This window comes from Phoca vitulina, unplaced genomic scaffold (assembly GCF_004348235.1).
Source record: "Phoca vitulina isolate PV1807 unplaced genomic scaffold, GSC_HSeal_1.0 scaffold20, whole genome shotgun sequence".
Lineage (NCBI taxonomy): Eukaryota > Metazoa > Chordata > Mammalia > Carnivora > Phocidae > Phoca > Phoca vitulina.
In genome coordinates, this window is record NW_022589723.1 from 10,926,607 (window position 1) to 10,942,825 (window position 16,219).

The window sequence follows — 16,219 nt, forward strand, 5'->3', positions numbered from 1 at the left end:
TGTGGGTTATTTTAGACATCTTGATTTCTACTTTAATCCCATCATGGTCAGAGAACATATTCTGTATTATTTCAATCCTTCCAAATTTATTGAGACTTGATTCAAAGCTCAGCATCTGGTCTGTAAGTACACTTGGGGAAAGAAGTATATTCTGTAGTAGTTGGGTGGAGCTCTATACGGACTTTTTGTTAGTTGTCTATCAGTTGTTGAGAAGAGTGTTAAAATCGCCATGATTGTTGTCTATTTCTTTTTTTAATTTTATCCATTTTTGTTTGATGTAATTTGAACCTCTGTATTAGGCACATACATGTTTATGATTATGTCATGAATTGACCTCTTTATCATTATGAAATGACCCCCTTAACTCTAGCAACACACTATCTTGAACTCTACTTTATCTGATATGAATATAGCCACTCCAGCCTTCTTATGCTTACTCATTAAAAGGTGTATTTTTTTCCATGCATTTACTTTTAGCCAATCTGTCTGTATGCATTGAATCAGAGTATCTATTCCATTAAACTAAATGAAATTATTGATATGGTTGGATTAGGTCTACCATTATTTCTGTTCGGCTGTACCTCTAACCTCTTTTGGATTATTCACTTTAATTTTTCTACTAGCTTTTAAGCAATACTTCTTTACATTTTTTCCGTAGTGAGTACTCTAAGAGTTACAAAATACATCCTTCTCATTTTACACTTTACTCAATGTTAATAATTTGCCATTTCACATAATATATACAAACCTTGTTCCCATATAGGTCCATATACCCCCACCTCCCATTCCATGCTTTATCGTATAGGTTTCGTATCTACATTATGTGATCGCCACAAGATGCTTTTTAAAAATTATTTCAACAGTTATATGTTGTTTTAAGAAAAAAGTGAGAGATTTATAACTATCCATATATTTACCATTTCTGATGTTCTTCATTTCCTTATGAAGATTCAAGTTTCCACCAGGTATCATTTCCCTTCAGACTGAAGAACTTTAGCATTTCTTATAGTGCAAACCTGCTAGTTATGAATTCTCTTGGTTTTCTTTTATCTGACAATATTTTTATTTCACTTTCATTCTTGAAGGCTATACTACTGAATCTGGAATTCTGGATTGTCAAATTTTTCTTTCAGCATTTTAATCATTTTCTATTCTCTCTAGCCTTTATGATTACCCTTCTGTATGCAACATGGCTTCTGCTGTTTTCTGGATTTTTCCTTTGATTTTTGGCTTTCAACAGTTTGATTATGAAGTACCCAGTTACGGTTTTCTTCATTTTTAAACCTGTGGTTTGCATGATTTTGTCTTTATCCTTACTGGGATTTGCTGAGCTTATTGAATCTGTCAATTTATGCCTTTCACTAAATTTGGGAGTTGTTTTTTTTTTTAAGATTTTATTTATTTATTTGAGAGAGAGAATGAGAGACAGAGAGCATGAGAGGGAAGCGGGTCAGAGGGAGAAGCAGACCCCCCGCTGAGCAGGGAGCCCGATGCGGAACTCGATCCCGGGACTCCAGGATCATGACCTGAGCCGAAGGCCGTCGCCTAACCAACTGAGCCACCCAGGCGCCCCTAAATTTGGGAGATTTTCAGCCATTATATTTGCAAATATTTTTTCTTTCCCATTCTTTCACCTCTACCTCTTCTTCTGGGACTTTAATTACATATGTTGGATTTTTTGATATTGCCCCCAGGTCCTTGAGGATATGCTGCTCCTTTCCCTGAATAATTTCTACTGATCTTTAATTTCATGGATTCTTTCCTCAGTCATCTCTATTCTGCTTTTAGCCCATCCACTTTATTTCCAGTATAATATTTTTCAACTTTGGAATATCCATTTGGTTACTTAATACTCATTCTTTGTGAACATATTTTCCTATACATCACTTTCCTTTTATAACAGTTACAAAAGTTTCAAATCCTTTCCTGCTAATTCCAACATTTATGTATTTTAAAGTTAGTCTCTGTAGATTGTCTTTTAACTTGAGGTTACATTTCTCTGATCCTTTGTATGTAAGTAATTTTAGAATATATGCTGCATGTTGTAAATGTTATGTTGTGGAGGCCCTGGATTCCTTTATATTCCTCTGAAGAGTGTTTTTATTTTTGTTTTAGTAGGTTCTTAAATTGGTTGACTCAAACTGCAAACTCTGTGTCTTAGGTAGATGAAATCTCAATTTAGTCCTTTTATCCTTAGTTGATCTTCTTGGAGTCTGCTCTATACATGCATAGTTCAACAGTCTGCCAAGATTTGGGTAGAATTCATTCACAGAGTTTGATGCTTCTCTATGTTCCAGGATTCTCCTCTCACTTCCCAACAGCTGTGTCTGCCTTGAGCCTTAACTTTTGTTTCTTCAGGAACCAAAACACTGCAGTTTATTTCAGAATTTTAACCATCCTACCTGGTACAGATTGGGGCCGTGAAAATGGGAAATCATGCCCATGTCGTTCTGTTCCTCAAATGTTAATTCCCTTCCAGAATCTGCTTGCTTTGGGTAACTCCCCAGTGATCTTACTTGTATTATGTACTATGTCTAAATAGCTGTTATTCACAGGAGGGTCTACCAGTAGGAGCTTACTAAGCCATGACCAGAACTGGATTCCCATGCTTGCACTTTTAAAAGCCCTCAGACTGACTAAATGGCTCCAGGCAATGTTCAAGCAGGTGGGGCTGTTCAAAAAAGACTTACCTCTCAATCCTGTGATGGAGTAGGAGGCCCTAGGTTTAGTGACAAAGTTGGCTAGGGTCTGCAGTGACTCTTAAATGGCAGCTGTCTTTCATGAAATGACTCAGCATTCTGGTCTACTTCAATTTCACTTTCACCTAAACATACACTTCTATGATTCCCTCAACCCTACACTGAAAAAGCCAAGCCCATACACTCATGTTTAATGCCTCAGCCCCTGACTTTTAAAAGCCCTTCATTACGTCCAATTATTTAAGATAAAAACCAAAATATTTTAAAAAGCCCACTTGATATGACCCTTGCTAATAAGTACTAGGTTTGAGCTACTTTTCCCCTAGATCTCTGTACACCAGACAAAATGGTATTTCCAGTTCTTCCCATCTACCATGTTCCCTCCCTTTTTCATATGTTGGTCCCTCTCCCTGGAATGCTTTTATTCTTTTCCATCTTGTTAACTACTCATCCTTCAAATCTCAGGCCAAATGTCAGCTGCCTGGGGAAGTGCTCCCTGATCTCTCAGATTAGGCCATATTCCCTCATATACACTTCTTTCCTAAAATCCTGTACTTTCTTCATACCACTTGTCACAACTGTGACTATTTCTGAGACAGGGAGTAGAGCAGCAGTTCTCAACCATATCAGACCCAATACCCTTTTTTTTTCTAAAACATGATGGGAATTTTCATTCTTACATAAATGTGAGGGATTAATATAACACTCCCCAGTGTGCTCATCAACGAGCTTCCCCAACTGTCACCACACAATTTTTCTTTCAAGATATTTATACCTTTTCTTAATCATAAATATTTTGTAATATCGCCTATCCTTTTTTTTAAAAGATTTTATTTATTTATTTGACAGAGAGAGACACAGCGAGAGAAGGAACACAGCAGGGGAAGTGGGAGAGGGAGAAGCAGGCCTCCCACTGAGCAGGGAGCCCCATGTGGGGCTTGATCCCAGGACCCTGGGATCATGACCTGAGCCGAAGGCAGATGCTAAACGACTGAGCCACCCAGGTGCCCCTAATATCTCCTATCCTTAATGAAATGAAATTCAGGGCGGTAGGGGGAGGGGGAGTGGGAGAAGCAGATTTCCCCCTGAACAGGAAGCCCAATGTGGGACTCGATCCCAAGACCCTGGGATCACGTACGCACATGTTCTCTCTCAAATAAAAATCTTTAAAAAAAAAAAAAAAGGAAACGACATTCAGAGCTACTGTAACTTACACAAGTAAAATTTAAAATATCAATATAATGTGCAATATAATGTACTGTAACTTACACAAGTAAAATCTAAAATATTAATATAATGTGCTAACTATAACAAAAAAGTAATTTCTCATAAAAAATATGCATTTCAACATGCAAATGCTTGGACATGACTAGATTAGATGATGTAAGACTATGAAGGTAACAACTACAAATACAGACTCATGTAGACATGTTATGTTGTTGATAAAAATACCAGGAATAGCACTGCTGTCTATGATATGATTTTCCAAAATAGGGGCCAACTCTTTGTAAACTTTCTAAAATAAAGAAAGCACAATCACTTGATTTATACAGTAACTATGCTGTATGTAAAAACAAAACAAAACAAAATAGAGTTTCTGTGTAAAACAAATTGGTTCTAGGCCATACGATCATAAACAGATTTTTCACATACATGAACATCTTCTGGAACATTTGAAAGTGATGCAAAATGTGTAACAATTTTTACCATATAGGTTAGGGATGTCCTTTACATTGCAGGATGTCCAACATCCCTGATCTCCATCCACTAAAGTCAAAGTCATCCTCTCAATGATTCTGAAACCAAAAAACACCCCCACAAATTTCCAAACTTCCTTAGGGGATGATCTCAAACTCATTAAAAACCACTGCATTAGGATAAAGGAAGACAGCCAAGATCTCTATAGCCAGACTGCTTGTGTTTGAAACCTGGCTCTATCACTTACTAGTTGTGTGCGATCTTGACCAAATAATTTAATCTTTTTGTGCATTCATGAAATAAAAATATTATTATTATCAATGTCATAGGGTTGTTTTGAGAAATAAATTAAAAAATCCACATAAAGTGTTTGGCACAGAACAGGTACTGAATCTTTGCTATTGTCATTAGTATAATGATTTGCTTAATGACTGCCTCTCCCAATAGAGGGTAACCTCCTTGACAGCTAGCAGGAATGCCTGTCTTGTTCATCATTTTATTCCTATGACTTGCCACACCATCTGGTATAGAATAAGCACTCAATACTGTTGAATGAATGAATACAAGTTAGCAAAGACATTCAGAATATAAACAATAAAAACTGGAGTATAAACTTCAACAGTATTATTTTAGGTTATGCTGCTAAGATACTTCTATATAAGAATGACAAAATTTATCCTAGTGACATATACATAAACATGCAGAGTATCTATAGTGGGATACCCAAGGAACTGGTAACAGTTACTGCCTCTGGGGGAAAAAAGTGAGGGTGTGCAGGTTTTCATTACAGACCCTTTTGTACTTTTTAAAAAATTAAACAATAATACACATATAGTTTTAATTTTTTAATTTTCTTTTAACTCATATTTTTTTTAAACCTTGAAGACTTTAGGCACAAGAACCAAGACTGCATAATGCTTCCACGTATAGAACTTTTTTGGAACTCCAGAAATCATTAAGAGTTTCGACTTGCACACATATTTTGAACTTTCAAAATGGCTCATTATAGACTATTACATTACAGAGATCTATCCACATTTACTGATACTCCAAAATGTCTAATATCATTAGATACTGATTACCTGTTCAAAAAGATATGAGAGACAAGTAACATAACTACCAGGAGTAATAACAATTTTACTTTTACATACCAGTGTATAGTTTACAAAGTATGGTGGTTTCCAAGCATGACCTTGGAAACAGATAAAATTAATAGGTCTACCACTTTGAGTAAATTTTAACCTCTGAACTTGAAATTCCTCTTGTATAAAATGAGATACTACCACCTAGTTATCAGGGATTCAGTTTAAAAAAGCAGCAGCATGGGGCACCTGGGTGGCTCAGTTGATTAAGGGTCTGCCTTCGGCTCAGGTCCTGGGATCCAGCCCCACAGGGGGCTCCCTGCTCAGTGGGGAGCCTGCTTCTCCCTCTCCCTCTGCTTGGGATCCTTCGCTCACTCTCTCTCTCTCAAATAAATAAATAAAATCTTAAAAAAAAAAGACAGCAGCATGGGGCACCTGAATGTCCCAGTCGGTTAAATGTTAGGACTCTTGATTCCAGTTCAGGTCATGAATTCAGGGTTCTGAGATTGAGCCCCAAGTAGGGGTCCACGCTGAGCACAGAGACTGCTTAAGATCCTCTCTCTCCCTCTGCCCCTACCTTCCCCCCCCCCCCCCCCCCAAAAAAACAACAGCATGGAGCACCTGAGTGGCTCAGTTGGTTAAGAAACCGACTCTTTTTTTTTTTTTTAAGATTTTATTTATTTATTTATTTGACAGGAGAGAGACACACAGCGAGAGAGGGAACACAAGCAGGGGGAGTGGGAGAGGGAGAAGCAGGCTTCCCGCGGAGCAGGGAGCCCAATGCGGGGCTCAATCCCAGGACCCTGGGATAATGACCTGAGCCGAAGGCTGACGCTTAAGGACTGAGCCACCCAGGCACCCAGCAACCAACTCTTGATTTCAGCCCAGGTCATGATCTCAGGGTTGTGAGATGGAGCCCCACCTTGCGCTTAGCACGGAGTCAGCTGGAGATGCCCTCTCCCTCTCCCACTGCTCTTGCTCTCTCTAAACAAGTAAATAAATAAAATCTTTATTTTTTTTTTTTTAAGATTTTATTTGTCAGAGAGAGAAAAAGTGCACAAGCAGGGGGGAGCAGTAGGCAGAGGGAGAAACAGGCTCCCCGCTGAGCAAGGAGTCCAAAGCGGGATTGATCCCAGGACCCTGGGATCATGACCTGAGCCGAAGGCAGTCGCTTAACCGACTGAGCCACCCAGGCATCCCTAAATAAAATCTTTAAAAAATAAAAAATAAGCAGCAGCAATTTCTTCCAGTAAGCTTTGTCTTTTTTTTTTTTTTTTTTTTAAGATTTTATTTATTAGAGAGAGACAGAGAGAGCAGGGGTAGAGGGAGAGGGAGAAGCAGACTCCCTGCTGAGCCTGGAGCCCAACCTGGGGCTCTTGGAGCTCAATACCAGGACCTGGAGATCGTGACCTGAGCCAAAGGCAGACGCTTAACCATCTGAGGCACCCAGGCACCCAAGCTTTGTCCTTTTAAAGGTAATTATTTATATTTTGAATAGGTAACACTAGTTTTAAATTTTAAATATACAAAAGGGCTTACAGCTGGTTTCCAAGGGGAGAAATACAATTTTACAATGGAGAATCTCACATTTACCATCTGAATCCACTAATCTCAACATCATTAATAGAAAAACTAGAGTACACAGCATAGTCTATGATAGCCCCAAAGTGTTTAACCTGAATCCAATCAAGCATTTACCTGTACCTTCCAGTTTGCAGTAACCAGCTAAGTAAACCACTAGGAATCAATCAGATAAATCCAGATAATTGACCAGGTCTCTTCAACAAGTCATGACGAAAGAAGAGAAAGGGAGAGAAAAAAGGTAACTGTTCTAGATTTAAAAAGATTTCAAGAGACATAATAGCCAAATGCAATGCATAGACTTTGATTGCAAATAGGATCAAAAACAGTGGGGGGGGGAGGACAATTTGGGGAAAATTTTTAAGGCTTTTTTTGTAATCTCTACACCCAACATGGGGCTTGAACTCACAACCCCAAAGATCAATAGTCGCATGTTCCTTTGAGCCAACCAGGTGCCCCCAATTTGGGGAAATTTTAATAAAGACTGGGTATTACATAATACGGAAAAATTAGTTGTTCAGTGTGATTGTGTTACTGGGTTATGCAGGAAAATGTTCTTTTTATGAGAGATGTGTATTAAATTGTTTAGAGATGTCAGGAATAAAATACAGCAATGTAACAACAGATTTTAAAATGATCAATTTGCACAGATTCATATAGCATTTTCTCTACTTTTCTGGATGTTTTTAAGTTTCATAAAAAAATTCTTAAAAACATGATGTGGGAAACAAAGGCAGAAGAAAAAATTAAATTTCCTTACTATCTACAGCCCATGGACAAGTCCTTGAAACAGGTAGAGTGACCTCTCTCTAGGAACTCAGCTGCCTCAATATAAATACTTTGCTAAGGGCAAAAGGCTAGTTTTAGCCCACCCCGTAAGTCTACTTTAACATATAAAAATTCCTTTGGAAACTTCCTTTATCTGCTCCCCCCATGATACAAGTTGTCAATCATCCCCCAAGCATATGACCCACAGATATACATCTGAAGGGTCTCATGACTAAGTTTTTACTAAACAGTAATATAAGACCTTTCCTAACAATTGCTAGCCCCCTCAGGATCCAGGAAACCTTGTTTCCAAAATAGCTGGGAGGCTAACACTATCCCTAACCCCCTCCCAACTTGAAAGTATATAATGGGCCACTCCTCATGACCCCAGGGCAACTCTACCCACAGGTCCTGTTCCCGTGCTTTAATAAAACCACCTTTTTGCGCAACACACACACACACAATCTTAAAAACACAGAAAATTATTCCCTTCCCATTCCTATTTCCCAGCCATGTGCACCTACAGTCACTGTTACCACTTTCTTACATATTCCTCCAGACGTAGTCTATACATATACATGCAAATACATAAGCTTTTTTAAAAAGTAACAAACGGTTGCAAAATACAAAACCTCTTTTGCACTTTTTGTTTCACTTAACATATCTTGGTTATTACTCAGTATCAGCACACAGCGGGCTGGCTTGTTCTAACAAATGCGTAATTTCTTTAACCAGTCCTCTACTGATGAACACTTAGGAACTCTCATTTTTTGATAGTTCCTTTCAGATTAGATTCTAGGAGGAAAAAAACCCAACTGACTGTAAGGTTTCAATTAAGAGATTTAGCATGCTGAATGTGCAACTGGAGTATTCCTATGTAACTTATCTACCTACATGTTCTTATTCACTGGATACACAAATTAAACCTAAACGTCCCACTAAAATATTCCAATTACGAAATGCACAATATGTATATTTCTTTTTTTTTTTTTTTTTTAAAGATTTTATTTATTTATTTGAGAGAGAGAGAATGAGAGAGAGAGCACATGAGAGGGGGGAGGGTCAGAGGGAGGAGCAGACTCCCTGCAGAGCAGGGAGCCCGATGCGGGACTCGATCCCGGGACTCCAGGATCATGACCTGAGCCGAAGGCAGTCGCTTAACCAACTGAGCCACCCAGGCGCCCAACACAATATGTATATTTCTCACAGAGCCATTCCTGGTCCCGGAACCAAGTCAGCTAGCATCTACCATTATTCCTTGCTTTCCTTGTACAGGAGACTCTTCTACAGATTACATGTGCTGTGCTCTAACGTAGATAAAAAATTACCATTTGCAGTTTTTCCTTTCTAAATATCGTCCTTTTAATCAAAGCAACTGGTTCTGAACTAACTTGATCATTTTCCTTCACACCCTCCTACCCCCTTCCAAGCCACGTTGAAGTTCTTCAAAAACCATCTAGTACCTTTAAAGGTGCCTACCATTTTCTAAAGAGTTAACTCTAGAAACTAAAACTGTAAGGTAGTTGCTTCTCAAAAGTGCTTAGGATACTTGGTGTAACAGGACAAGATGAGCCTTGGCATATGTGAATTTCACCACTTACCCCAGCTAGGTTAGCTTGAGCAAATTACCATCAAACTTTTAGCGGCCTAATCTGAAATCAAAAAAACACTTTCCATTACAGTATCTCATCAATTTTTGTGAGAAACCTGAGTGTGTCTGGCACATATGCAGTGGTGCTAAATATATCCTAACTGAATCTAAATATTATCTTCCATTGTTTCATTCACAACCAAACTGCAGAACAGGGATTTAAACAAATTTTACTATTTCCCATGGGCTTTAGAATAGTATTGGGCTCTTAAATGTTAAAAAGTTATTTCGGCTTGAGTAAATTCTATATAAACTATTATGGTAGATAAGGCACCTATTTGTTAGGTAAGAGAACTTCCCTTAACTAGCATGGCAGTCCCAAATTTCTAAAAGCCATGGAAATCTCAAACTTCCCAATAAAATGGCTTACTGACTCTCAAGGATGATTAAATTGAGCAGACTCAAGCGGGAGCGGGGTGCAAAGTATTTCCTCCCCCATAATTATGCACCGAGATTCGGACTAAATATTAAACTGACACGTAGTAAACGCTCCATAATTAGTAGCTATTATTAAGAGGCATCCCACCGGGAAGACGGAAGGAGGCAAAAGAACGGAGGCTGTCAGTCACAAGAGGTCGAAAGGTGTTCCTGGCCTGTGACCCGCAGGCCTTGAAGCACCTGGGTCTACGAGATCCCTGCGGAACCGGGGGCCGAAAGAGGTCAGTGGCCTCCCCTAAAGGTCAAGGTTCTTTCAGGCGCGTTTCCTGCAGGGGCTAGAAACAGAGCCAGAACGCCCCCGCGAGAATCTGTACCCCGAAGCCAGAAGCACCGCCTGCCTGTAAACCGCGCGGGCTCTGGGAGAGGGGAGGACCGGGATGCCGCTGCGCCGCAGCCTGCAGGAGCAGAAACCCGGCCGCGTCCTGCAGCTCGAAACCTTAGGGGCAGACCACCAGGACCCCGCCGTTCCGGGATGCCTCAACGCAGCCCGGCCCCTCGATACTCACAATCACAGCCGACCCCTCTTACTCCATCAGGCCGCCAAGGTCCCAGGGAGGGGGCTCCCCGAAGCCCCCCTCAGTTTTGGGTCCGGCGGCCCACTCCGGACCCCCTCCCCGCCGGGCACCGCCGCCGCTGCCGCTAGGGCGCAGGCGCACACCGCCGCCGTCACGCTCCTTTTTTTTTTTCCCCCTTTGCTGCCCGCCTTTCTCAATAATCTAGCTTTATTTGAACACACGAGAGTGAACAACGGACACAGGGGAAAGAGGCTTTACTGGAAAAGAAAGATCAAAAAGGCAGGCCGGCTTGCAGAAGTTACTCGGCTGCACTGAACGCACCTGTGACCAGCCTCCCTAGTTCCTTTCTCATTCTTTTACTCTTTCTGGGCCTCCCAGTTGCTTCTACTCTCTTCCTAAATCCCCAGCATTCCTTTTATATTGTGGCAATTGTTTAAGCTAAATTTCGAACCATTTTTGCCTTGTAAAACTTACTGAAGTTTAATGGAAGGTGCAAGAGCTTGAGGGCAGACAGATCTGAATTCAATCTTGACCTAGCTACTAGTAATTTATGACTTTGGGCAAATTACAAGTTTTCTCGGAAACTCAGTTTCTGAACAGTTAAAATTAGGATAGTGATATCTCTCAGGGGGTTGCTGGGATTAAATGACATAATATGGGTCAAGTGCCTATCCATGAATGGGTGCCCGTCATAAAGTAAAAAAATCCATGAATACCAATGATTATATTTTAATACTGAATGTATTTATTTCCTTCATTAAATGTAGTCCATACTCATTCCCTCAGGATCCTATTTTTAGTGACTACAATTAATCAGATAAACCAAGTTACATTAAGATTAATAATGGTGTGAAGTGTTACTCCTATATTATTGAAGTTCTAATAATGTCTATGTTCAACAAGATCTTCAATACCTAAAATCAAAGTAAGCAACTCATCTTCATCTATGTATAACCCAGATTTGCATCTAAAGGACTGAGGAGCTATTCCAATTTTGTATTTGTGACATCACAATTTCTTGAAACACTCAAAGTCTGAGGTACACTGCTCATTCTACTCTCCTTCAAAGGTGCAATGGAAGGACTATGTTGCCCTATAAGCTCAGGGCCATAGTCCAAGGAAAAGCTTGTAGAAGACCAAAGTCAGCCATTGGTGAGCAGCAAGGTAATCCTAGATCAGGGTTGGTTTTTTTTTTTAAGATTTATTTATTCATTTGAGAGACAGAGAGCAGGGGAGCGGGGAGTGGCAGAGGGAGAGGGAGAGAAGCAGACTCCCAGCTGAGTACAGACACCACCACTCCGAGATCATGACCGAAGCGGAAACCAAAAGGAGGACACCCAACCGACTGAGCCACCTAGGCATCCCTAGGTCAGGGTTTCGTAACCTTGGTACTATGATACTTTGAACATAATTTTTTTTAGAGGTGGGGAGGGGCAGAAGGAAAGAGAGAGAATCTCAAGCAGGCTCCACGCCCAGTACAGAGCCCAATGTGGGGCTCCATCTCACAACTCTGAGATCATGACCTGAGCTGACATCAAGAGTTGGACGCTTAACGGACTGAGACACCAGGTGCCCCTATTTTGGAGATAATTCTTGTGCTGTCCTGTGCATTGTAGGATGCTTAGCAGCATCCCTGGACACTAGATGCCTGTAGTATCCCCCACCTTTACGTCCTTCACATGCCTTTACATTACATCCTTTACATTACACCTACATGCCTTTATATCCCCCAACTCAATCCCCATCATCTTGACAATCAAAAATGACTCCAGACATTGCCAAATATTCCTTCAAAGGCAAAAATGTTCCTGGTTGAGAACTATGGCATTATACCATGGCATTATCCCAACCATAAATAAACTCAACCATACATTTTGTCCACTTCTGCCCACAAGAAGTGACTGCTGCTTGAGAAAGTCACACAGGAGGGTAGAAGCTGGGAAGCTCATTTTTACCAATCTTATAAAAGCCCACACTGCTTAACAGTCCTACTTGTCTGGGGTCAACTTGTTCTTTCACTTTCTGTAACAATATTCCAAAACTTCTCCACTTTCCTTAAAGCTCCCAACTCCTTTTCTATTAGCAGATGACCTCATCTCCTACTTCACAGAGAAAACAGAGGTCATCAGATGAGAACTTCTTTAACTTCCTGTTACTAAACATAAAACTTACACATACTTCCTCTTATAATTGAGATACCTTCTCTCTTCCAAAACCCTCTTCTCCTTTGAAATACTTTTTATTTATTTATTTATCTATCTATTTATTTTAATTTCAAGCACTGTGCTCTATTCAGGAAGAGTTCCTGGACCTGTTTAAAGCCCTTCAATGGCTGTGTTCATAGCATAAAGTGCAGGCTCACTAGTCCAAAAGTGCAAAACCTTCCAAGATCTGGGCCATTGCCGACTATTTAAAGCTTATTCCCCACTTCACCCGGAGATACACCATGAGCTGTAAGCCTCTAACCAGGATGAACTACAAGGAATTTACCGAAGGTGCTATGTTCTTAATGGCATACGCTGTTCCCACAGGCTGGAAAACTATTTCCCTCCATTCCAGACTTCTGGCAGAACTCCTACTTAGCCTTCCTGACTGAAAAGTCAATTCCTCTGGGAACCCTTTCAGACATCCCTAAGAATAAGGCGCTGCTTTCATTGTGCGCCAACTTCGCCTCGGACTTTCCAACACCATACACCATGTTCTATCCACTATAATTTGTTTACATATCGATCTCCAATCTAGACAGGTGGAAAGACCCGGGAAGGCAGGGAAGGCATTCTTTTCTCCCTCTTTTCTTCAGCGATCATCCAGCAAACGGTTTACCCTTGACAAATGTTTGTTGCATAAATACTTCCCACCTTTGGGAGGGATTCGAATTATCCCGTTAACGGGTGAGTCCGCAGACTCTCCGCCTGCGTGGCAGGGAGATTTAAACCCCTCAGACTGTGATTGGCTCTAGCTGCAGGGGTGTGTCCGCGGCCGCGCGGCCAGGGAAGTGCGCAGGCGCGCGGCTCCGGCGCGCGCAGGCGCTGGGAGGACTCAGCCTTAGGTCCGGTCTTGGGGTGTCCGAGCCGCTGCGGCGCGAGAGGAGTGGCCGGAACTGCTTGGTGAGCCTTCAGGAGTGGGGTTGAGGGAGCTAGCCCGGTTGAAGATTGGGATCAGGTCCCAGGAAGAAGAGTATTATCGTGACGGCTTAAAACTTGGTGTGGCCGGGCTTAAGGGGAGGAGTAGAGGTGCTCTGGCCGGGGCTGGGCAGGCCGGGCCCGGAGCAAGGACTCGAGCCACCGGGAAAACTATCTTGGGGCCGGCGGAGGAAGGGTGGCGGGATGGTGGTTCGTCGAACCCCTCCTAAAAACCAAGCAGAGGAAGGGTGGCGAGATGGTGGATCGTTGGACCCCTCCTCATCCTCCACCCCTACAGTGTTCCTGTGATCGGGATTAATTGACTGTATGGTGACCACAGTGATCAGATAACTCTGAACTAGTTGTGTGAAGGTGTCTAAGGTTCGTGGCGTTGGAGAGTCCATGCTCTCTAGGAAAGTCCATCCTTAACGTCGCGGCTCTACTGTAGACTAACGAAGGATCTGTAAAACACCGAATTTTACAATTCCAGGCTGGAGTTGTTGGTTGCGGGGGTGGGCAGGGGGAGTACCGGAAAGTGCTATTTCAGCTCATCCTTTTTTTCATCATTAGTCACCACAATGTTAGGAAAGGTAGACGAGGGTAGAGGAAACCGAAAGACATCAAAGTTGGGAAACGAAGATGAAAAGGGAGTATCATTTTGCCTTTTGCTAGTCATCTCCTTTAGGAAGTAGGGGGACGACTGGCGAGGGGTGTTTAGATATTAGCTTCTGACAGCGTTCCCTCAGTCATGTGAAAATAACGTAGCTTCACCGAAGCAGATATTTCAAGAACTGAGAGGAATATTACTCCCTCTGCCCTTATGTCCTTAAGACTGGCTTCAGATGTGCCAGTAAAAAGTAACAGCAGATAAGACCAAATAGAAATGATTCTCCAGCGTTCTTGCCTAGCCTGGAAAACCACACTTGAAATTCATGGCACATCATTAGCTAGAATACGTTGAGATCTAAACAAACTATTTCATAGTAAGGTTTTTTAAAAATTAATGTTTCTTCCACCATCACAGTTGATGCCTAAGGCATTCTAATGGTTAGTTGTCACTCGTTCCTTTGGCAAGAGGTAACGAGAAAGAACACATTCATATAAATGTTAGCAAATATTAGGAGAAACATCTCTACTCACATTACCATGCTCCTTTGACAGTAAGTGTGACAGTAAATAGAATAATCATATAACAGCCTACAGCTCAGATATTTATCGTATTTCTAGGCTTCTTTTTTTTCTTTTTTTTTAAGGTGCTTGTACGTGGATATGTACTAGAAAATTCCTGTTATTCTAGTTCCAGGATAACAAAGTCTTATTGTGCCATTATTTTCTTAACAGTATGGCACTCTTTCCTATAAACAGTAGTATTTCTGTATGCATCTTAGTGTTTGCTTCTTTTACTCTAAATGAGCTTAAGCATAGTAACAGGATAACTAAAGGTCACATCATTTCTAATCATTCAGAACACAACCTTGAACCAAGAAGGAAGCAAATACACAAAAATAATAAATAAAAAAACAGGCCCTGTTGTTCATGGGACAGCTGTATTTCACTCCTCATGAACCATACCACTATAATAAAACTTGCCTTTTAGAAGATCATCTGTGTTATTTTATTTCATGTTTTTAATAGACTTGTTTTCAGCACTACCCTCTTCCAAAGTGATAATCTGTGAAATCATGGTTTTTATGTATACCTTTTTCTAGTACACATTATAATAAATATGTAACTTCAGTATGTAACTTGTTTACGTATCAACTGAAATCATCTCGTGTTCTTGCTCTGCACTCTGGAAAATACTGCTTTGGAACTAACCTACTCATTTTTAAAATAAAGTGAAGATTGGACTAGGCCAGTGGACTTCAAAATTCTGTGAACTCAGTGATGGCATTCACTATTGTGACACAATTCTAGCACACCTACTTATCTGGTTTCACCAGATGAAAGTAGATTAGAATAGCAAAAGGGAAAAAGGGGATGTTTGCTCTTTGACATTTTTGTGAAATCAGCTGCCTTTTTTTTTCTTCTAAATTAAGGTGCTATGTCTTAAAACATTCTGGAAGTTTGTTTTTTGTGTTTGTACTCAGTGTTATTTATATTTTAGCATTTATAATATATGATGTTGCTTGCATTCAAGAGTGCTGAACTTTTTTATTCTAGTGCTGTATTTCGTTTCTAGGTCTGTCGATTGAGAAAGGACTAGATGACAAGGACTGGTCTTTTTCTTTGTTGTGGTGAATAGAGACTTGAAACAGATGGATCCAGTGCCTCCAACAACTGGAGGAAGTGGATTATAGAGCCAGGAAACAGCATGTACTGCTCATTTTGTAATATTGGTGGTGGAGGTGGTGTTCCATTTGCACTCAGTTAAATTCACTGACATTTTGGTTTTGATTTCAATTTCATACTTGTATACTTATCAGTATATTTTTTCTGGAATCCCCCCATCCGTCTTGACTTTTGTGAGATGTGTAACTTGGATTTAAATTTATTTGAACAATGCTTTGACAATTGAAATTACCTTTAGATGGCCTTTTGAGACTTCTAAAATAAAATCCAAACTTCTTGGTAGAGTACACAAAGCCCTTCAAAACCTGTCTCCTGTGTCTGCCTTTTAAAGCCACCCTACCCACTCTGTATACACATAACAGTATATTCTGGC

At 40.7% G+C, this 16,219-nt stretch overlaps 2 protein-coding genes across 3 annotated transcripts in view; one reads left to right on the top strand and one right to left on the bottom strand.

Moving 5' to 3' along the window:
• ZNF106 (zinc finger protein 106) overlaps nt 1-10,567 on the bottom strand; it is a 64,125-nt gene extending 53,558 nt beyond the window's left edge. For both annotated transcript variants that reach the window (XM_032417124.1, XM_032417123.1), the window contains exon 1: nt 10,424-10,567. The gene's annotated coding sequence lies outside the window, so the exon portion shown is untranslated. The remainder of the gene's footprint in view (nt 1-10,423) is intronic.
• A 2,886-nt stretch (nt 10,568-13,453) lies between these two features.
• SNAP23 (synaptosome associated protein 23) overlaps nt 13,454-16,219 on the top strand; it is a 35,974-nt gene continuing 33,208 nt past the window's right edge. Inside the window, exon 1 of the mRNA XM_032417446.1 lies at nt 13,454-13,539. The gene's annotated coding sequence lies outside the window, so the exon portion shown is untranslated. The remainder of the gene's footprint in view (nt 13,540-16,219) is intronic.